The following is a 24,352-nucleotide window of genomic DNA, read 5'->3' as shown; positions in this document are numbered from 1 at the left end:
TGGTTTGAGGTGGTAGACTTGGAGAGTCCTTACCATGTGCTCCTAGGCCGACCGGCTCTAGCCAAATTTATGGCGGTGTCTCATTATGCCTACCTCAAGATGAAGATGCCAGGAACTAAGGGAATTATCACGATCAATGGAGACTATGAGAAATCCTTCGCCTGTGCTGCAGCCAGCAGCCGGCTGGCCGAGTCTGTAACACCCCGGATGTAACTTTCCATATTTGTAACTCCAACTCTTGCCATTTTCGGCTATGTGTTATGATATTCCCTTCGTGGTCGGGTTTTGTCTTTCGTTTTGCATTTTGTTCATGTCATGCATATCATATCATGTCATCATGTGCATTGCATTTGCATACGTGTTCGTCTCATGCATCCGAGCATTTTCCCCCTTGTCCGTTTTGCAATCCGGCGCTCCCATCTCCTCTGGCGCACCCCTCTTGTTTTCTTTTCGTGGGCAGGTGTCAAACGTTCTCGGAATGGACCGAGGCTTGTCAAGTGGCCTTGGTATACCACCGGTAGACCACCGGTCAAGTTTCGTTCCATTTGGAGGTCGTTTGGTACTCCAACGGTTAACCAGGCAACCGCAAAGTCCATTTGTGTGTTCCAGAAAAAACCCCCCTCAAAACCAGCCCAAAACCCACCAAACTCTCTTCCATGCTCTAGGTCGTTCGATCACGATCGTGTGGGCGAAAACCGCACCTCATTTGGACTCTCCTAGCTCCCTCTACCTATATATTTGCATCCCTCCCGAAATACGTTCGCAGTCCAACCCTAGCCCCGCTCCCTCTCCGCCGCCGGACACGTCCGGTCCGGCCGGACAAAAACCCGCCGCCGCCCACAGCCAGTGGGGACGCGCCACGTCACCATCGGGCGCCCCACTTCGCCGCCCCGCGCCGCAGGCCCGCCGGGACCGAGGCTGGCCCGCCCGCGCGCGACCGGGCCCCGCGCCGCCCTGCCGTCCCCGCCGCCGGGTCCCGTCCCCGCCGCCGACCGCCGACGCCATCGCCTCCCCGTGCCTCCGCGTCGGACCCCGCCGGCGCCGCCTCCAACAGCCGGGGCCCCGCGCCGCCCTGCCGTCCCCGCCGCCGGGTCCCGTCCCCGCCGCCGACTGCCAACGCCATCGCCTCCCCGTGCCTCCGCGTCGGACCCCGCCGGCGCCGCCTCCAACCGCCGGGGCCAAGCGCCGCCGCCCCGTGCCCGGTTCCTCTGGCGCCGCGCGCTGCACGCCGTCGTCCTCCCCTCGCCGTCCTCTCCTCCGGCGTCCACCCTCGCCACCGGCGAGCTCCCTCGAGCCCCATCCCGATCGGATCTGGAAGACTACCCTACGGTTGACTTTTCCCGATCCCGAGATTTCTCCAAGTCATGATATTTACAGCATGTGCCCTTGTTCATAGAATCGTAACTCTCTGCATATAGCTCCGTTTCGCGTGTGTAATATATCGAATTGTTTCTCTCGTGATGCTATACATTTTGTTCTATTGTAACATGTTAATTTGAGTCCATCTTGATTCCCAAATCTCTGGTGCAAGAGTGCTACTTGATGTTATCTGCTGGTTCTTAGCAGAACTTGGAGATTTGTTTATTTTTTATCATTTAATCTGTGAATCTTATGGGCATGAGCTCTACATGTGTTTTGTTGTATGCCATGCCATCTTTCCAAGGGTGTATGCCATGTATTTTTGTGAGCTCTGTGGTGACTAGCACAAGCATGCAAACTAGGCCCCGTAATGTTTCTGATTTCAGGGACTTAGTGATTTCTCTAAGTCTTTGTCTGCTGTTATTTTGTTGCCATGTAAACTTGATGCTACAGAGAGATCCATGCATATTTTGGAGATGTTCAGTAAGGATGTTTTGTAGATATTGTTGTAATTGATCCATTCTTGCCCTTGTTTGCAATTATTGAGTGCCATAGCATGACTCAATCTTACTCTAATTTTGCTTTAAAATATTTCTGGCAGATTGTTTACGTGTTATTCAATTTTGCCAAGCTTGTTGTAGTTGATCCATTCATGCTATGTACTTGATCTTGCCATGGATAGCTTCATAAACATGCAATATTGTTGTATGTTGCTTGTTTTGTCATGCATTGGTTTGTGGTGAGTGCATCAAGCTCACCAAGATGCCTTCATATTATTGTTTCTGCCATGCTCTGTTTTCTGCAAAGTCTGAAACCTGTTAACGGAACTTTCTATGTTTCCATGGTTGCCATCATATCTTCTGGTCCTTTTTGGCTTATGGTCATTAAGGGACTTTTGTCATATGCATTTAGTAGAATACCACCATGCCTTGTTTTCCTATGTTAAGTTCCCGTAGCATGTTGATTTTGTGCTCTGAACATTGCTACCTGATGCTGTTTCAGACATGTCCAGTAATTTCACAAAGTCTGTGAACCTGTTATCTTTTGCACTTTTGCCATGCTTGTTTGATCCTGTTATGTTGTGATCTAGCCGTAGCTCAGTGTTCATCGTTTGTCAAGCATCTCCTGTAGATTACTGCGATATGCTTTGTTGCTATGTTGGAGTGCGGTAGCATTGTTACTTGTTGCATTTTAAGTGCTATCATGTTGTTAATCGTAGATTCGTGTCATTCTTGTTTTGCTTGCCATTTGCAAACCGTGCATCCGTTTCCGGTGATCTTTATATCGATATCAACCGAAATCATCTCATCTTTCCAGTGGCATGCTTGGTTTGCCAAGTTACTGCCTTTTCATCATTTTTCTTCCGGAGCACGCATATGCATCGCATATCATATCTTGCATATCATTCATGTTTTGCATCATGTTGTTTGTGCATTTCCCGTGTGTTGAGAATATAGACCTTAGAGAAACCCGCCAGGAGGGGCCGGGTTACTCTTAATGGTCATCGCCAGAAGCCCGGTGCCAAGCTTGAAGATGGTGGGCCAAAGATGAGCTTAAGGCCCGGATATGGCTTAAGACCCGTAGTTACAATCATTATTATGGTAGAACTTGTAGTGTAAGGCAAGAATAGTTGAGAGTCCGAGCCGGACACTCTTATGAGCCGGCCGGGACTCTGAAAGCTGCTGGGCGTCGGCCTCCCTATATAAAGGGACGACCCGGCAGCGGTTTAGGGACAAGAAAGATCTCATCGACAGCCAGGCATAGCAGTCAAGCTCCCTGGTCATCGAAACCCTAATCAATACCACCTCAACTGGACGTAGGCTTTTACCTTCACCGTAAGGGGCCGAACCAGTATAAACCCTCGTGTTCCTTGTCCCATTAACCCCTTCAAGCTTCCTAGCGGCGATGGCTCCATGACTAAGTCCTAGCTTGAGGACATCTACCGTGACAATTCCACGACAGTTGGCGCCCACCATGGGGCCAGCGCACGGTGGATTTGAGTTCTTGAAGGGCAGCTTCGAAGGGCTCAAGGGATACGCTGTGGGCCGGATGACCAAGAGTCGTCGCGGCAAGCTCTACATCGACGATGCAAACTGGGGCCCCGACGCCGGCTCAATTGAGTACGGGTACCGGGTCCCCTTCGGCGGAATTCATGTTTTCATTGCCAAGATTGGTGAGCCGGGCCCTAAGCCGGATCTCTGCGCTGATCTCATCGAGACGGCTCAGCGTGCACGACCCGCCCGGGCCCGGCCTGCCTTAAGGCATGCTTTTGTTGGATGTATCCATGGAGGGCTCTCTGATCGATCTGGATCTGCTGATGAGACGGCCGCCGGCTCTGACGACGAGTCGTCCACCGATGAGTCAAACTCGTTGTATCAACTTCAAGATGGCAGGCTCATGGGTTGTTCCGATGGTGACAGTATTCCGGACCCGTTTGAGCCGCCAAGCCGGGTTGGAATCTTCATGGCCGGTGCGCAGCCTGTTCAGAACCCTGCTGCTGGAGCGGGAAACCTGGTGCCCTCGCCGGCTCAGGTGCTAATGGATCTCACGGACAAGATGACGGCCCTGTTAACCGCCACGGTTGACCCGGCGGATCAAGCTCAGCATGATGCGGAGGTGGCACAGTTAAAGTTGGATCTAGTGAAAGCTAAGGAGGATCTGGCAGCAGAAGGGATCAGGATGGCGGCGGAGAGGGCGGCTCTCGATGCCCAAACCCAGTTGATTCAAGCGCAGTCCTTCCGGCTCACGATGGATCAAAATGCGTCCAATGAAGTCCTGAGAAGGAGGCATCAAAAGGCCCAATCTCGACTCCCTCCGGTTTATGACCCACGAAACCTCTTCAACACGCCAGGTGCAGGGTCTGGTAACCCGCTAGGGGTCATAGTGCCCGGGTCTGGGACCCCTATTCAGCCGCAAGTAATGGGGCCTCCCCAGGTGAACCCTGCCCCGCCTCAGTACGTGCCAATAACACCGGGTCATTATAATAACCCGCTGGAGAACATGGTCACCGCGGCAGCACGGCTGGCGGCTCTCCCAGTTGACGGCGACTCTCCGACGGCTATTGAAACCCGCCGGGTCAGGGAACTCCTCCAGACAGCACTGGCGCAGCAAGAGGCGTACTCCTACAGCCGGGACAGGATCCACTCGACCCCTCGTCCAGGCCGGAGCCCGAGTTATAGCAGACACATGGTCTCAGCGACCGGCTCAAGTAACGTCCGACGCCATGACCCGCCCCCTGGCCATGGCCCGGCTCATAATGGAGCCTTTCACGCAGCAGACCAAGACAGAGCGCGGCAAGAGGCAGAGCAGGTGCCTCAGTTGACGGCTTACCAGACTCCCCCGGCTTATCCGACGACTTCCGTCGACGTGGGTATCCCTACCAGGACTGGGGGTGTCCCTTGTTTAGTGCCAGCTATCCGCAATGAACGTCTACCCAAGGACTTCAAAGGCCCTATGAAGGTGCCTAATTACACGGCTGACCTACAAACCGCAGCCTGGATCGAGAGTTACGAGATGGCCATGGAACTGCTGGAGGTCAGTGAGGCGGCAATGGCCAAGTACTTCACCATGATGTTAGATGGGACTGCCCGCACTTGGTTGAAAGGGCTACCACCGAATTCCATCGGGTCTTGGGCTGAGCTGAAAGCCCGGTTCATCCAAAACTTCAAGGATACCTGTAGGCAGTCTATGTCAATTGTGGATTTGACTAACTGTAAGCAGCAGGAGGGTGAATCCACGACGCATTGGGTTCGCCGGGTCAAAGAGATCATACATTCATCGGATAAGATGGATGCCGGCTCTGCAGTCTTAATGTTGGAGCAGAATTGTCGTTTCGTTCCCCTGAAGATGAAACTCGGGCGGCTTAAGCGCGACTGCAATGATATGGGTACACTGATGGCGGCTCTTGTCAAGTACGCCGATTCTGATGGTACCAAGGACCCCCCTTCAGATGATGAAAGGACAGGGAAGGGAAAGAAGAACGGCAATGGCAAGGGTCCCCAGCATAACCCGGGGAACCAAGGAGGCGGCAAGCGCAAGGCCGATGGCAGCCTAGAGTTTGTAGCCAACGCCAGCTCACAAGGTAATAACCAGCGATGCAAGGGGAGGCCCCCTCCCCGAGCCGGCGGGTCAGGCCCGACGCTGGAGCAGCTGTTGAATGAGCCTTGTCCAAGGCATGGCTCTAGAGAGAAGCCAGCTACCCATCTATGGAAGGATTGTGCAATCATGAAGGCCTTTAAGAATTACAACGGCCCGGGCGGCGGCTCAGGCGCCGGCGGCTTTCATGGCCCGGGCGGCGGCTCAAATTCTAATCCTCAGAACGATCAAGGGGGCTTTAATCAGCAGTCTGGCCAGGGTCATCAACAGCAGCAGGGGGGTTATCAGACCAATCCTAAGCAGCTTAGCGGTCGACAGTATCATGTGTTTACCACCAGTCTGTGTAAGCGACATCAGAAGCTTCATAAGAGGGCTGTGAATGCTGTTGAGCCGGCGGTTCCACGCTACTTACGGTGGTCTGAGCAGCCTACAGTGTGGAGTAGGGAGGATCACCCTCCCCGGGTGGATAATCCGGGTCACTTGGCCTTGGTGGTGGCTCCTCAAGTGGGAGGATATAAGTTCACTAAGGTACTCATGGATGGAGGCAGCAACATCAACATCCTTTATTATGAGACGTTCCGTCGTATGGGGTTGATTGATAAGAACCTCTGCCAGTCAAACACTATTTTCGACGGTGTGGTACCTGGTAAGTCGGCTTATCCAGTCGGCAAGATCGAATTGGAAGTGGCCTTTGGAGATGAGCACAACTACAGGGTGGAAAAATTGACCTTTGAGGTGGTCAAGATAAGAAGTCCGTACCATGCCATATTTGGGCGGCCGGCTTACGCCAAGTTCATGGCACGGCCGTGTTACGTGTATTTACAGCTCAAGATGCCGGGTCATAATGGGACCATTACGGTTCACGGCAGCCGGAAGGTGGCCCTGGAGTGTGAGGAAGGCGATGCAGCTTATGCAGAATCTGTTTGTGCAACAGAGGAGTTGAAGTTTTACAAAGACAACGTTGACCCAACAGATATGACCTCTCTGAAAAAGCCGACTACGGAGCATGAGCCGGCAATGAAATTCAAGTCGGCTGATGAGACTAAACTTGTTGATTTCGTTCCAGGAGATTCATCTCAGCAGTTTAGCATCAGTGCCAATCTGGATCCAAAATAGGAAAGCGCGCTCATCGAGTTCATCCGTGAGAATAGGGACATCTTCGCATGGAAACCTTCTGACATGCCAGGTGTACCTAGAGAGCTCGCTGAGCACACTCTCAATGTTGATCCGAAATTTAAGCCGGTCAGGCAGTTCCTTCGGCGGTTCAATGAGGAGAGGCGGAAAGCTATTGGTGAAGAGGTGGCCCGGCTCTTGGCGGCCGGGTTTATTGTTGAAGTCTTTCACCCAGAGTGGTTAGCTAACCCGGTGCTCGTACTTAAGAAGAAAGGCACTTGGCGGATGTGTGTGGACTACACGGACTTAAACAAGGCGTGTCCGGCTGATCCTTTTGCCCTTCCCCGTATTGATCAAATTATTGATGCTACGGCAGGTTGTGCGCGCTTAAGTTTCTTGGATGCTTATTCCGGATATCATCAGATTAAAATGGCAGTTAAGGACCAGGAGAAGACGGCATTCATCACTCCCTTTGGAGCCTTCTGCTATGTGTCTATGCCCTTTGGACTCAAGTGTGCACAGGCGACTTATCAGCGTTGTGTGCAGAACTGTCTTCATAACCAGATTGGGCGCAATGTTCATGCTTATGTGGACGATATTGTGGTTAAGTCCATAAAGGAGGAAACCCTGATAGATGATTTAAGGGAAACCTTTGATAATCTCCGGGTTTACAAGATGATGCTTAACCCGGCCAAGTGTGTTTTTGGTGTTCCTGCAGGCAAACTCTTGGGTTTCTTGGTTTCTGACAGAGGCATTGAAGCTAACCCGGAGAAGATCAAGGCCATCACCTCCCTGGCTAAGCCGGCATGTATAAATGATGTTCAGCGCTTGGCGGGTCGCATCGCTGCTTTAAGCCGGTTTATAAGCCGTTTGGGTGAGAAGGCCATGCCATTATATCAGTTGATGAAGAAAACTGATAACTTTGTCTGGAATGATGCAGCTAATACTGCTTTTGAGGATTTGAAGAAGCAGCTGGCAGAGCCCCCAGTCCTTGCTGCTCCAGTTGACAAGGAGCCTCTATTACTGTATGTGGCTGCTAACACACGAGCCGTCAGTGTGGCTGTGGTGGTGGAGCGCAAGGAAGAGGGTAAGGAGCATCCGGTTCAGCGGCCGGTTTATTATGTCAGCGAAGTGCTCATCGAGTCCAAGCAGCGGTATCCGCATTGGCAGAAGCTTGTTTATGGTGTGTTCATGGCAAGCCGGAAGCTTAAGCATTATTTCCAGGGTCATCCTATCACTGTGGTCAGTTCTGCCCCTCTTGGTGATATCATTCAAAACAGAGAGGCCACAGGGAGAGTGGCTAAGTGGGCTATAGAGCTCGGACCCCATGGTCTGAAATACGTGCCACGCACTGCTGTTAAATCTCAGGCCTTGGTGGATTTCATCAATGATTGGACAGAGTCACAAGTGCCCGAGCAAAAGCCGGACAACACATATTGGACTATTCACTTTGATGGGTCCAGGCAATTGGAGGGCTCGGGGGCTGGAGTCGTATTGGCTTCCCCTAAGGGTGATAAGTTCCATTATGTGCTACAATTGATGTTTCCTTGTACCAACAACGCAGCTGAGTACGAGGCCTTGCTCCATGGTCTTCGGATGGCTAAGGAGATGAGCTTGAGCCGGGTAAGGTGTTTCGGCGACTCAGACTTGGTGGCTCAACAAGTATCAGGCAAGTGGGACTCTAAGGACCCTCTCATGGCGGCTTATCGCCGCGAAGTTGATGCCATTGCTGGGCACTTTCAGGGTTACCAAGTAGAGCACATCGATCGCAGGAAAAACGAGGCGGCTGATGCTTTAAGCCGGCTGGGCTCTCAGCGAAAACCGGTGCCGCCTAATACTTTCCTGGACGTCCTGTATAACCCTTCTGTTAAGTTGCCTACAGAGGAAGACTTGGCTGTCCCTGACCCGGAGGCACGACTGGTGGCAGCTCTCCACATCATACCGGACTGGACAGTACCCTATTTGGCTTACATGACCCGGGGTGAGTTGCCTGAGGATGAAACGTTGGCCAGACAAATAACCCGGCGGTCTAAGTCAATGGTGGTCATCAATGGTGAGTTGCATCGCCGTAGTGTTACGGGAGCGTTCCAGCGTTGTGTCTCTCCTGAGGAAGGTCAAGAGATCTTGCGCGAGATTCATGAAGGGGATTGTGGCCATCATGTCGGCTCAAAGTCTCTTGTGGCCAAGGCTTTTCGTCATGGTTTTTATTGGCTGACGGCTCATGCTGATGCGGAGGACTTGGTCAGTAAATGTGATGGTTGCCAAAGGTTCTCACGACGGGCTCATGTACCGGCTCAGGAGCTGAGGATGATCCCAATTACTTGGCCCTTTGCGGTCTGGGGGCTTGATATGGTTGGGCCTTTTAAAAGGTCCAAGGATAAGAAGACCCACCTCTTGGTGGCAGTTGACAAATTCACAAAGTGGGTGGAAGCTGAACCAGTTAGCAAGTGTGATGCAGCCACGGCGGTTCAATTTATGAAAAAGGTGATTTTTCGCTTTGGCTTTCCGCACAGCATTATAACTGACAATGGCACCAATCTATCCAAAGGCGCCATGGAAGAGTTTTGTCAACGAGAGCATATCCGACTTGATGTTTCCTCAGTGGCTCATCCTCAATCCAATGGTCAAGCTGAGAGAGCTAATCAGGAGATTCTGAAGGGCATCAAGCCCCGGCTTTTGGTCCCTTTGCAACGGACGCCGGGTTGTTGGGTGGAGGAGTTGCCCTCCGTGTTATGGAGCATCAACACTACTCCTAACAGGTCTACAGGTTTCACGCCTTTCTTCATGGTTTATGGGGCAGAAGCAGTCCTCCCCAGTGACATCCGTCATGACTCACCTCGAGTGGCGGCTTATGTTGAGGCGGACAATGAACAGGCGCGCCAAGATGCTCTTGACTTGTTGGACGAACAGCGTGATGTGGCAGCAGCTCGCTCAGCGATTTACCAACAAGACCTGCGCCGTTATCATAGTCGCCGGGTTAAATCCCGGGTCTTCCAGGAAGGCGATCTGGTGCTCCGGCTCATCCAAGATCAAACCGATGCGCACAAGCTATCTCCACCTTGGGAAGGGCCCTTTGTGGTCAGCAAGAACTTGCACAACGGGTCATATTACCTCATTGACATTCGGGAGCACAAAGATTCACGTAAGTCGGAGGAAGAGACCCGTCGGCCGTGGAACATAGCTCAGCTTCGGCCTTACTACACTTGAGCCACCGGCTCTCATAATGTACATATTTCTCTAAGCCATGTATATATTATGATAAGCAATAAAGCAGGACCTCTGTCCTCTTTTCTCCTCCAAATGTGCACGTGTTGTTTTCATTGCAAGATTAACATGATAACTTGAAGGAGGATCCGGCTTATGATCGTATTCGAATCTAGCCGTAGGTAATAAGGTCACTTGGGGGCTTCCTGTTCAAACATGGGTCGTATTCGAACCAAAGAGAACATAGCTGTCGATACCCATTTGATTGGCAAAAGTGCCGAGCTCATTGAGGAGTTTTCTTTGATCATATTTGAATCATAGTTTAAACCTCTTTGGGAACCGACGTGGATCGTATTCGAATCAGCGTCGTTAAACAATTCTTAAAATCACTTGGGGGCTTCCTGTTCAAACATGGGTCATATTCGAACCAAAGAGAACATAGCTGTCGATACCCTTTCGATTGGCATCGCCACACCCACTGGGGGCTATATGATCGTATTCGAATCCTAGCATAACCCCTTTGGGACGGGTCTCTGGTCGTATTCGAACTGGAAGCCCCTAAGTTTTTCTGATTTATAGCAAGTTTCGTCTGATTATTTCAAAGTGTGTACAGCCGTGTTTCACTTTGCCGGTTTAGCTTTGCTTTACAGGGTTAATCGAATACAACTGGCGTCATTAAGATTGGTAAACCGGAATTCAGGTACCAATCTTATTGCCAGGGTTATCTAAGCCGGAAGTGTGCTTGCAGGCTGGTAAGTGTGTTGTTACGGTTATATCAAGGACATAACTGAGGACCAGTCCTTTTTGATTCATATTCCGGGTTATATGTTTAAAACTATGCTTCTCAGTGCGGTAAGCCGCCTAGAGACTTGTGATTTGTCCTTTTATGCAGGATAGTTAAGGGCAATTATTTTGAGCTTAAGGAAAATGAATAATCGATTATGACCCGGAGAAATATAGAGGAGACAACTTCAATGGACTTCAGCATTCAACGCGTGCACGATTGCACGGCAAATTTAAAGTATTGATCCTACTCTATTACAAGACTCATCGAGTCCAAAAGGGTGGAGCATTGTTTTATAAGCCGCCTGCGGAGTTAAGAGGCTTGCTGGGTTGACGTCTCCGGCTCATCCCTCTCTTCTCCCCCGGCTGTTCCCAAGACCTGGAAAGTTGATGACTTCTAGTCGATGCCGCTCAGAGCTTCGAATTGAGCTTCCTCGTCAATTAACCAGGCCGGGTTAATCTCCGGGGCGAAGGTGTGCTGACGAGCCGGCGGGATTAAGATGAGGGCTTCATAGCGCGGGGTCGGGATCCTCTGATTTTCCGCATTGTAACCTGGCTGGTACTTGGTCAGATTTGTGGCCACCGGGCGCACGATCTTCACGCAGGCGGCAAAGTCCCTTTGGTCGAAGGCTGTGCCGTCTTCCTTCAAACTTGGATAGCCGAGGGCGATGTCCGCCGGGTCTAACTCTGGAAGGAAAGCTTTGGCCCGGCTCAGCGCGGCAATAGCTCCGGCTCTTGCAGAGGCCCGTCGCAGCTCTTGGATACGTTGAGGCAGAACGGCGAGCTGGCGCAGCACTTCCGCCAGGTGAGTCGGCACCTCGTTGGATAGGGCCACCACAGCCAAGGCGCGCTGTGACCCGGTGTAGAGTTGCTCCACCAGGGTGTACACGACCTTCAGCTTGGTTACCACACTCTGATTGAGGTTGGCGCTTCTGGGACCTGTTTAACAGAATAAGATAAGCCGCTGACAAGGATGAGTTATGAGATATAAAGATTCTAAACTTGATGAAAGCCGGTGAAATGACTTACCAAAGATTGCGGCAACCATCTGGGACACTTGGCGCTTTAAGCCGGAGAGTTTGGCGGTCTTCTCTGAGAGAGCCTTCTCCGCCTGTTCGGCCCGGTTCACCAGAGTGCCCTTCTCTTCGGCCCAGGCTCTCCGTTCAGCATCAAAGTCTGTCTTCAACTTTTCTTGCGCAGCAATGCTGGACACAAATTTGGCGTTTGCTTTCCGGGTCTCCGTCTCTTGCGTCTTCAGACGGGTCTTGAGATCAGAGATGTCAGCTTCAAATTTCTTACCAGCAGCCTGCATAATTTCCGGGTCATAAGATGAACAGTTACTATACAATCTTAAAAGTCCCAAGCACTTTCCAAGCAAAGGTACTTGGCACTTGGGGGCTAATGCATATTGAACGTTTCTATCTACAAATTGCCGGTTCAATTGAGTAAGCCGGAACTTAAGTCTACAGCATATTCTATCATAATTCGTAGACTTGGGGGCTAGAGCATGGTAAAGGTAAATATGCAGTAAGTAAGAAGACAAAAGAATAATACCTCAGACTTCTGCTGAATCTGGTTCACCATGGCAATCTCAGCATCCCGGCTCTTGTGCACTTGGCTGACGTAGCCGGAGACGAGCTCTCCAATGCTCAGGTTGGTGTAGTTGGTGAGGTCCAGACTAACCCGGCGGGGCTGAAGCAGCTCCCCCTTGGCAGAACACTTGACCAGTGCAGTAGGTCTCCCCGGCTCAACAAATTCCGTCCGGGTGATTACCACATCCGGGTCATCTGCTGGTTGAGCCGAGCTGGAGGCCTCCGGGTTAACAGAAGCTTCTGCTATGGGCTTGTTGGTTGGAGCAGCAGCCTCAGGAGCAGAGGCAGCTGGCGGTTCTTGTGCGGCTACCTCCGGCTCAGGCAGGTCCGGCTCATCGGCCGGCTTGTTCTTCTTCGCCCTTTTGCTGAGTTTTGCTTGGGCACTGAAAAGACAGAAAGGTTAAGCACAAAAGTGTAAGTAAAGACAAAGTACAACATAAGATGCCATTATTACCCAGGCACAGTCTTGAAAGTCGGCAGGTTCGACTGCATAGAGTCGCCCGAAGAGGGGGAAGTCTCCTGATAATTTGAGTCAGAAGAATTGAGCGGCTGACGTATAACACCCGCCAAAGGATGAAAAGGGTACAAGTTGGAGATAACCTCAGTTCGGCGCTTCCTCGATGCGTCAGGTAACCCGGAGGAGAGGTCAGCGTCCTTGTTGGTCCGGGTGTGACGCCGGCTCTCATGAACCTGTCGCTTCAAAATAAATTGAGGATCTTGATAAGCTAAAGGATGTGAAAAGCTTACTTTCCGGGTTACCCTTCGGACTTTCAGCCTTGGCAAGGGCTCCGAGTCGGAGGAAAGTGACATTACCTCTTCAACCACCGGGTTACTTGCGCTGGTGTCATCCTGTTGAGGAATAGTATTGATAAGGTGGACAGAAATAAATAGCAGATATAGCCAGAGCTTACAGGTTCAGGGGTTACCTCTGACTCGGAGCTGTCGCTTAATTGCATCAGCTCTGAAGCAGTAGGCCTACTTCCCTTCTTACGGGGAGCGGCTTTCTTGGCGGCTTTCTTCGCTTTTCTGGCCTTCTTGGCCGCCTCATGGTCATATTTGACCTTCTAGAACTTGTCATCAGCCTGAAAAGTACAAGGATGACTTCTTAAAGATTCGGATGACGGTTATCTACAGAAGAAGATAAAATGTTCAGATCAGCGGCTTACCGCTGGGGCTGGGTTGGTCTTGCAGAAGGGGGCTAACCCGGTCCTCCCGCAGTCTGCCAGGCTCTCGTTCAAAAGAGCCTTGGTCATATCCTCAGCAACATCTTCAGGGAGATCGTTGCGGCTGTGTCTCTGGGGGTCATCCTTTCGGCCCGTGTATTCGCACATTAAGCCGGGGCGGCAGCTCAATGGGATCACCCGCCATGAGATCCAGACCCGGACCAGATCAATTCCATTGAGACCATTGCCCAGGAGAGCCTTGATCTTGTTGATGGTGGGGAGCAGAGGTTGGCGCTCTGCCTGAGTTAACTTGTCAGACAGAGGGTGAGTCGGCTCCAGACGTGAAGGGCGAAAGCCGGGCAGCGGGCTCTCGTCAGCCGGCGACGTGTCTTGGCAATAAAACCACGTCAGGTTCCAGTCCTTTGGGGGACTCGGCGGCTCGGCGTAAGGGAGAAGACAGTCTCTCCGTCTATGAATGGAGATGCCGCCTAGCTCCAAACTTGGCCCATTGGCGCACTCATTCTGACGGTTCAGGTAGAAGAGCTCTCTGAAGAGCAGCAGGCTGGGCTCCTCTCCAAGGTAGACCTCGCAGAACACTTGGAAGTTGCAGATGTTGGACACCGAGTTGGGTCCTATATCTTGTGGCCGCAGGTCAAAGAAGTTCAGCACGTCTCTAAAAAACTTTGAGTCGGGCGGTGCGAAGCCCCGGCTCATGTGATCCGCAAAAATGACCACCTCCCCGTCCTTTGGCTGTGGTCTCTCCTCTGACGGGTCAGGGCACGGTAGGACATGACATCCTTCTTGGGAAGGTAGCCTGATTTGACAAAATCTGCTAACGTCTCGTTGGTGACATTGGACCTCATCCAATTGCAAGTGATGGAGGCTTTAGGAGCTTTGGGAGGCATGGTGAAAGTCGGCAGCCTATGATAAAAGGAAATGGCCAGTTTAATTATAAGCCGGAGGAAATTTACAGTTCAATGTTAAAGTGGCGACTTATGGAGGGGACTAATGACATATATCTAGGTGCATCAGGTTATTTAAGCCGCCCAAGGTGTTGAGAATAATTCGATTGTCTACGGCCTTATCACAGATGAGCCGGAAAATTCTATGGCGCGTGGTCTCCTTTGAGTCGGAAGGTTCTACGGCGTGTGGTTTCTTTAAACCGGAAACGTAAGCCGCCATGGCTCAACGAGTGCAGTTTTTTTACTAAGTGTGGTGAAAACAAGTTTCACACATTGCGGTAAATAATTTGGATCAAGTGGTCGGCAGAAAAAGAAAATTTCTAGACCTAAAAACAGACGCGAGGGAAGTTCTTGGGCTTGAACGGGGCCTTTAGGCAGTCAAAAGAGATCTGCTTGCATTTGAAATGAGTGCCAAACAGCTACCACGGCAGGTCTATACAGGTCTAAGATCAAGAAGGGCAGTAAAAACCAAATCTACCGATGGCCCGTGATGAACTATGAAGAACAGAGGAAGAACTACGGAGCCCTAGTGCGGATCTGCCCTATGGAGTAACGAGGACTCACCGGTGCTGAAGAGATGCGGAGGTTGCCGCCGTTTGTCTGGACTGAGTCAGCGTGATGCAGCGGCCAAGGTTGACGAAGACCGGGGGCGCGGCGGCGGCGGCGGAGTTCGAGCTCGAGCGGAGGAACAGTGGCGCGAGTAGGAAGAAGAGTGGCTGAAGGCCCGTCGGGCCGGGCTATTTATAAGGGCGAGCTCATAAGTGGGCGCGAGAAACGAGGAGACCGTGGCGTGGTTATCTCCCCATGAAACGCCTCGATTTTCGGGATGGCAGTAAAGATAAGATCCGTTGCGGATCTGGTGGAGTAAAAAACGGACTTAATGGAAGATGATGTCACGGCGGATTACCCGGAGTCCGGAGGATGACGTCACGCCGGGTTATGGCCTTCACATGATTGTAAGCCGGAGATTTTCTGTCGAAAGGATTGAAGATTGACATGAGCCGGCGCAAATCAATCTGGGGCCTAATGTTGAGGATATAGACCTTAGAGTCACCCGCCAGGAGGGACCGGGTTACTCTTAATGGTCATCGCCAGAAGGCCGGTGCCAAGCTTGAAGATGGTGGGCCAAAGATGGGCTTAAGACCCGGATATGGCTTCAGACCCGTAGTTACAATCATTATTATGGTAGAACTTGTAGTGTAAGGCAAGAATAGTTGAGAGTCCGAGCCGGACACTCTTATGAGCCGGCCGGGACTCTGAAAGCTGCTGGGCGTCGGCCTCCCTATATAAAGGGACGACCCGGCAGCGGTTTAGGGACAAGAAAGATCTCATCGAGAGCCAGGCATAGCAGTCAAGCTCCCTGGTCATCGAAACCCTAATCAATACCACCTCAACTGGATGTAGGCTTTTACCTTCACCGTAAGGGGCCGAACCAGTATAAACCCTCGTGTTCCTTGTCCCATTAACCCCTTCAAGCTTCCTAGCGGCGATGGCTCCACGACTAAGTCCTAGCTTGAGGACATCAGCCGTGACAATTCCACGACACCGTGATTGATTGTGGTTCCTTTGCTCGTGATCTTGTCTTGGGTAGAGCCGGGAGACGAGTTCGTGAACGAGGAACCTGTTGAGTACGCTTACGAGGATCAAGCTTTCGACAACTCTGAGAACCTTGCAGGCAAGATGACCACCCCTAGAAATCACTTCTATCTTTGCTTTGCTAGTTGTTCGTTCTATTGCCATGCTGCGCTACCTACCACTTGCTATATCATGTCTCCCATATTGCCATGTCAGCCCCTAACCATCCTTTCCTAGCAAACCGTTGTTTGGCTAAGTTGCCGCTTTTGCTCAGCCCTTCTTATAGCGTTGCTAGTTGCAGGTGAAGTTGAAGTTGGTTCCATGTTGGAACATGGATATGTTGGGATATCACAATATCTCTTATTTAATTAATGCATCTATATATTTGGTAAAGGGTGGAAGGCTCGGCCTTATGCCTGGTGTTTTGTTCCACTCTTGCCGCCCTAGTTTCTGTCATACCGGTATTATGTTCCTTGAGTTTGCGTTCCTTACGCGGTTGGGTGATTTATGGGACCCCCTTGACAGTTCGCCTTGAATAAAAAACCTCCAGCAAGGCCCAACTTTGGTTTTACCATTTGCCACCTAAGCCTTTTCCCCCGGGTTTTCGCGAGCCCGAGGGTCATCTTTATTTTAACCCCCGGACCAGTGCTCCTTCGAGTGCTGGCCCAAACTGGGCGATGTCCGGCGCCCCCTGGGCAACCAGGGTCTATGCCAACCCGACGTCTTGCCCATCCGGTGTGCCCTGAGAACGAGATATGAGCAGCTCCTATCGGGATTTGTCGGCACATTCGGGTGGCTTTGCTGGTCTTGTTTTACCATTGTCGAAATGTCTTGTAAACCGGGATTCCGAGACTGATCGGGTCTTTCCGGGAGAAGGTTTATCCTTCGTTGACCGTGAGAGCTTATGATGGGCTAAGTTGGGACACCCCTGCAGGGTATTTATCTTTCGAAAGCCGTGCCCGCGGTTATGAGGCAGATGGGAATTTGTTAATGTCCGGTTGTAGAGAACTTGTCACTTGACCCAATTAAAATACATCAACTGTGTGTGTAGCCGTGATGGTCTCTTCTCGGCGGAGTCCGGGAAGTGAACACGGTTTGAGTTATGAATGACGTAAGTAGGAGTTCAGGATCACTTCTTGGTCATTTCTAGATGACGACCGTTCCGTTGCTTCTCTTCTCGCTCTCTTTTGCGTATGTTAGCCACCATATATGCTTAGTGTCTGCTGCAGCTCCACCTCATTACACCATCCTTTCCTATAAGCTTAAATAGTCTTGATCTCGCGGGTGTGAGATTGCTGAGTCCTCGTGACTCACAGATTCTACCAAAACAGTTGCAGGTGCCGACGATGCCAGTGCAGATGATGGGATCGATCTCAAGTGGGAGTTCGATGAGGAACGTGGTCGTTACTATGTGTCTTTTCCTGATGATCAGTAGTGGAGCCCAGTTGGGACGATCGGGGATCTAGCATTTGGGGTTATCTTATTTTCATTTGGATCTTGACCGTAGTCGGTCTATGTGTGTATTTTGGATGATGTATGGATTATATTTATGTATTGTGTGAAGTGGCGATTGTAAGCCAACTCTTTATCCCATTCTTGTTCATTACATGGGATTGTGTGAAGATGACCCTTCTTGCGACAAAACCACAATGCGGTTATGCCTCTAAGTCGTGCCTCGACACGTGGGAGATATAGCCGCATCGTGGGCGTTACAAGTTGGTAATCAGAGCCATCCCGACTTAGGAGCCCCCTGCTTGATCGAATCGCTGGCGTTGTTGAGTCTAGAACAAAAATTTTTGAGTCTTAGGATTATATATATCGGAGAGTAGGATTCTTTTTACTCCTCAGTCCTTCGTCGCTCTGGTGAGGTCTCCTGACGTAGAAGTTTTGACTCTTCTCTCCTCAAATTTCACTAAAAAAATTTTAGGATCACGCGGGTATCTTGGAATCGTTCCGATGGTTTTGTGACGAGAACATTGTTCTTGGTGCCTCCTGACATTTAGGGGTTGTGGCAGTGTCCCGGGGAGTTGAGCTCCGAGGTGTTGTCGTCACAATTTTATCGTTGCAGTTCTGGAATACCTGAGTTTCGCCGACATCGAAATCTCTTTTATGCAGTTGTTGGTGAGATCACCTCGACGCCACCCAGTACTGGGGCGGGAGTTCGGGAGTATTGCCATAACTCGTATAACGGATGCTTTTTGAAGGTTGAGGTAAACGATTTCCGAAGGTTTCTTGGTTATGTGTTGACGGATGGATACAGCTGGATCTAGGGATTGCTAGTTTGGGTGATATATTTTGTGTCCCCTGTATCCCCAACACCAGATTGCATAACCAGAAAGTTTCGGGAGTTTATAAGTGGGAATTCAAGTAGCTCTTAGGATATCTTTCCGACAGACGCATGATATGAGATTGGGGTTCGACGTCTAGTGGTCCGCCTGTACACGGTTGGTTTTACAGTGGTCTCGTAGTGTCTTAAAGAGTCCTTGGCTATGCCGACTCGGGGACGCTTCGTATGTCATGTGCACAGGCTTGTACATGATGGTGTTGTACGATCGAGCCCGTGTGGGCCCCACCACAAAAACTTCTGACGAAATATCTATCATATGTTTGTTCCAGCTTATTCTGCAAGCCAATACTTTGTTTTGTTTTGTATTGTGGTATTCGAGTTGCTTCGAAGTCTAATGTTGATTCCATATCTTTTCTAAGTGGCTTCTCAACTTATGGAAGTGTGATGATTTACTATGGAATTCATTCGTTCATCTTCGTTCGAATGTTTATTGTGAAGACTATATGTTGCAATTTCTATCCGTTGATTCTACTTATCTATTTGTCTATCAAGATGCTAACGGATGTCACCCTCTTCAGGATGGCTCCGCCAACGCGTCAGAATCCGGATCGCAATGAAGGGAGTCAAGCGAACCCTCCGCCACCACCTCCGCCTCCGGAGGCATGGCAAGCTATCATGGCAGCCACCAACGCCAATGCTCAGATGATTCTGCAACTCTTGCAAGAACGCACCCAAGGGCAAGGCAATCAAGGAATCAAGGTCAAGGCAACAATCAGCCTCACTTCGCTACCCTCAACCAGTTTCTCGCAAATCAGCCCAAGTCTTTCAGCTACTGTGCCGAGGCCACGGATGCCGATGATTGGCTCGTGGACATCAACAAGCATTTTGAATGTAGCAATGTCAGGCCTGAGGACTATGTCAAGTTCGCTTCTTTCAGCTCAAGGACCAAACTGCTGATTGGTTTCAGCAATACAAAGATTCCAGAGGAGGTCATGTGATCACTTGGACTGACTTCTGTCGGGACTTCAAAGCTCACCACATTCCACAAAGTGTTGTTGAGAGCAAGCGTGAGGAGTTCCGCAATCTCAAGCAAGGCAACATGTCTGTGTATCAATACAACATCCAGTTTCAGAAACTTGCTCGCTTCGCTAAACAAGACGTTCCTGATGAAAGAGCATGATCTATCACTTCAGAGGTGGCCTTAGAGAGGATCTGCAGTTAGCTCTCGTTCTTGTTGAGCCTACTCAGTTTGATCAATGCTATAATATGGCACTGAAGCAAGAGGCTGCTCAACTCAAGTGTGAGGCTTCTAAGAAGAGAGTCAGGGACGCAGTTCAGTCTTCTTCTTCCTCACTTGTGGCTGCTAAGCAACAGAAGTTCTGGTTACCTCCTCCTCCTCCGTTTCGTCAGCCTTACCAACAGAAGAACAAAGGTGGCCATGGTTCTTCCAACTTTTCCAACTCTGGCTATCAGAACAAGTCTCAGAATCAAGCTCCAAAGTCCAATGCTCCTTATCACCGTCCACTCTCAGAGGTGACTTGCAACAAGTGTCAGCAAAAAGGTCACTATGCTAACAAATGCTTCAACCAAAGGCGCCTTCCGCCTCCTCCTCCTGTCAGATCTTCCAGCAATGCAGTGGTCAAGCATAATCCAAAGTCTGCAAAGGTGAACATGATGAATGCAGCTCAAGCGGAGGAATCTACTGATGTGATAATGGGTAATTTTCCTATTAATGATATTCCTGCAAAAGTCTTGTTTGATACTGGTGCATCTATTTCTTTCATATCAAGACCTTTTGCATCCATGAACAATTTGCATACTGTTGATTTGCCTAAGCCGATAGCGGTTTCCTCTCCGGGATTATTCATGAATACCAAAATGATGGCTCCCGATGTTTCTATCAAGATGGGCAATTATAAATTTCTGTCTTCTCCAATGGTTCTTGGTGACTCTGATATTGATCTAATTCTCGGGATGGACTGGCTTTCTAAGCACAAGGCTCAACTTGATTGTGCTGCCAGGGAAATTCAATTGACACACTCTTCTGAGGATGTGATTATTTATGCCGCTCGTGACGAAACCATGCGGTTCTTTTCTCTCAATGAGAAGGGCGAATTGAATGCCATCTCTCATATTCCAGTCGTTTGTGAGTACCAAGATGTCTTTCCAGAAGAGCTTCCGGGTATGCCTCCTCACCGGCCAGTTGAGTTCGTTATCGATCTTGAGCCAGGCACTGAACCCGTTTGCAAGCGTCCATACAAGCTTGGACCCAATGAGGTGAAGGAATTGAAGAAACAACTCGATGAACAAGAGCGTCTGGGTTTGATCAGACCGAGTTCATCTCCATGGGGTTGTGGTGTTCTTTTTGTAAAGAAGAAGGATGGCACGGACCGACTTTGTGTCGACTACCGTCCATTGAACAAGAAGACAATCAAGAACAAGTATCCACTTCCCAACATCAATGAGCTATTCGAGCAACTCAAATGTGCTAAAGTATTCTCCAAGCTTGACCTTCGTATGGGTTATCATTAGATTCGCATTCGTGAAGAAGATATTCCCAAGACAGCATTTAGAACAAGCTTTGGTTCTTATGAATATACTGTCGTGTCTTTCGGCCTTGTCAATGCTCCTCCAGTATTCTCTCGGACGATGAATTTCATCTTCAACCCCTATACCAATGAATTCGTTCTGGTGTATCTCGATGATATCTTGGTCTTCTCCAAGAATAAGAAAGACCATGCCAAACATTTGCGATTGGTGCTCAACAAGCTCAGAGAGTATCAATTCTATGCTAAGTTTTCAAAATGTGAGTTTTGGCTTGATGAAGTTCTTTTCCTTGGTCACATCATCTCTGCCAAGGGCATCGCTGTTAACCCCGAGAAGGTGTCCGCAATTGTGAATTGGGAACCTCCTCAGAATGTCAAGCAGCTCCGCAGTTTTCTTGGTCTTGCAAGCTACTTCCGAAGATTCGTTGAGAATTTCTCTAAGATTGCAAAGCCTCTTTCCAACCTCCTCCAGAAGCATGTGAAGTATGTCTGGTCTCCTGAGTGTGACGTTGCTTTCAACACTCTCAAAGAGAAACTAGTCACAGCTCCTGTCTTGACTCCTCCTGATGAATCCAAGCCATTTGAAGTTTTCTGTGATGCTTCTCTCCAAGGTCTCGGTGCTGTGTTAATGCAAGAGAAGAAAGTTGTGGCCTATACCTCTCGTCAGTTGAAGCCCAATGAGAAGAACTACCCCACTCACGATCTTGAGTTGGCGGCAGTTGTCCATGCATTAATAACATGGAGACATCTCTTGTTGGGAAGACAAGTGGACATTTTCACCGATCACAAGAGTCTCAAGTACATCTTCACTCAGCCCAACCTCAACCTCAGGCAGACTCGATGGGTCGAAATGATTCAAGAGTACAATCCGAGTATCAAATATACTCCAGGCAAGGCAAATGTCATTGCAGATGCTTTAAGCAGGAAGGCTTATTGCAACAGCTTAATTCTCAAGCCTTTCCAACCGGATCTTTGTGAAGCTTTCCACAAGCTGAATCTCCAAGTTGTTCCTCAAGGCTTTCTTGCCAACCTCATAGTCTCTCCTACTTTGGAAGATCAAATTCGTGAGGCACAACTTCTTGATGCCATGGTGAAGAAGGTGAAACGTGGTATCGACAAGGGTCTTTCCAAATACAAGTCCTATCGCATTGATGACAGAGACACTTTATTCTTTGAGGACCGGATTGTGGTTCCTAAAGGTGATCTAAGGAAAGTCATTATGAACGAGGCACACAATTCTCTTCTTTCCATTCATCCTGGAAGTACGAAGATGTATCATGACCTCAAGCAGTCGTATTGGTGGACTCGAATGAAACAAGAAATTGCTCAATTCGGGAATGAGTGTGATGTCTGTCGAAGAGTGAAAGCAGAACACCAACGACCAGCTGGTCTCCTCCAACCTCTTGCTATCCCAGAATGGAAGTTTGATCATATCGAAATGGACTTCGTGACTGGATTTCCCAAGTCCAAGCGTGGAAATGATGCTATCTTCGTTGTCATCGACAAGCTTTCTAAAGTGGCTCATTTCCTTCCAATCAAAGAATCCATCACAGCAGCTCAGTTGGCAGAGCTATACACCTCCAGAATTGTCTCCTTGCACGGCATTCCACAATTGATTTCTTCAGATCGTGGAAGCATCTTCACCTCTAAATTCTGGGACTCCTTCCCGAAGGCCATGGGCACAAACATTCGCTTCAGCACAGCTTTCCATCCTCAAACTAGTGGCCAAGTCGAGCGAGTCAATCAAATTCTTGAAGATATGCTCAGGGCTTGTGTCTTTTCCTTTGGCATGAAATGGGAAGATTGTCTTCCATATGCTGAATTCTCCTACAACAACAGCTTCCAAGCAAGTTCGGGCAAGGCCCCATTCGAGATTCTCTACGGCAGAAAGTGCCGTACTCCTCCCAATTTGTCAGAGACTGGTGAACGCCAAGTTCTTGGCAATGACTTAATCACTGAAGCTGAAGAAATGTGTAAAGTCATCCGTGATAATCTCAAAGCCGCGCAATCGCGCCAGAAGAGTTACTATGATAGTAAGCACCGTGATGTGGCTTTCGAGATTGGAGACCATGTCTACCTCCGCGTCTCTCCAATGAAAGGCACTCGTCGCTTCGGTATCAAAGGGAAGCTTTCCCCTAGATACGTGGGTCCTTTCAAGATCATTGGCAAAAGAGGCGACCTCGCCTATCAACTTGAGCTTCCTTCCAACTTCGTGAACGTGCATGATGTGTTCCACGTGTCACAGCTCCGCAAGTGCTTCAAGATGCCTGAGCGCACTATCAACTTCGAAGAGATTGACCTCCAAGAAGATTTGTCTTATCATGAGCACCCCGTTGCTATTCTTGAAGAAACTGAGCGCAAGACTCGCAACAAGTCAATCAAATTCCTGAAAGTGAAGTGGTCGCACCATTCCGACCGGGAAGCCACCTGGGAACGCGAGGACCATCTCCGTTCCGAATATCCGGAGTTCTTTTAGTCCTAGATCTCGGGGCGAGATCCTCTCGTAGTGGTGGAGTGTTGTAACACCCCGGATGTAACTTTCCATATTTGTAACTCCAACTCTTGCCATTTTTGGCTATGTATTATGATATTCCCTTCGTGGTCGGGTTTTCTCTTTCGTTTTGCATTTTTTTCATGTCATGCATATCATATCATGTCATCATGTGCATTGCATTTGCATACGTGTTCGTCTCATGCATCCGAGCATTTTCCCCGTTGTCCGTTTTGCAATCCGGCGCTCCCATCTCCTCCGGCGCACCCCTCTTGTTTTCTTTTCATGGTCGGGTGTCAAACGTTCTCGGAATGGACCGAGGCTTGTCAAGTGGCCTTGGTATACCACCGGTAGACCACCGGTCAAGTTTCGTTTCATTTGGAGGTCGTTTGGTACTCCAACGGTTAACCGGGCAACCGCAAAGTCCATTTGTGTGTTCCAGCAAAAACCCCCCTCAAAACCAGCCCAAAACCCACCAAACTCTCTTCCATGCTCTAGGTCGATCGATCACGATCGTGTGGGCGAAAACCGCACCTCATTTGGACTCTCCTAGCTCCCTCTACCTATATATTTGCATCCCTCCCGAAATACGTTCGCAGTCCAACCCTAGCCCCGCTCCCTCTCCGCCGCCGGAACTCCGGCCCGCCGGACAAAAACCCGCCGCCGCCCGCAGCCAGTGGGGGCGCACCACGTCACCACCGGCGCCCACTTCGCCGCCCCGCGCCGCAGGCCCGCCGGGCCCGAGGCCGGCCCGCCCGCGCGCGACCGGGCCCCGCCGCCCTGCCGTCCCGCCACCGGTCCCGTCCCGCCGCCGACCGCCGACGCCATCGCCTCCCCCGCCTCCGCGTTGGACCCCGCCGGCGCCGCTCCAACCGCCGGGGCCAAGCGCCACCGCCCCGTGCCCGGTTCCTCTGGCGCCGCGCGCCGCACGCCGTCGTCCTCCCCTCGCCGTCCCTCTCCTCCGGCGTCCTCCCTCGCCACCGGCGAGCTCCCTCGAGCCCCATCCCGATCAGATCTGGAAGACTACCCTACGGTTGACTTTTCCCGATCCCGAAATTTCTCCAAGTCATGATATTTTACAGCATGTGCCCTTGTTCATAGCATCGTAACTCTCTGCATGTAGCTCCGTTTCGCGCGTGTAATATATAGAATTGTTCGCCTCGTGATGCTCTACATTGTGTT

The sequence above is a fragment of the Triticum aestivum genome, chromosome 5D (genome assembly GCF_018294505.1).
Source record: "Triticum aestivum cultivar Chinese Spring chromosome 5D, IWGSC CS RefSeq v2.1, whole genome shotgun sequence".
Taxonomy (NCBI): Eukaryota; Viridiplantae; Streptophyta; class Magnoliopsida; order Poales; family Poaceae; genus Triticum; species Triticum aestivum.
The sequence above is the reverse complement of the archived record's forward strand: the minus strand, read 5'-3'. Positions refer to the sequence as shown.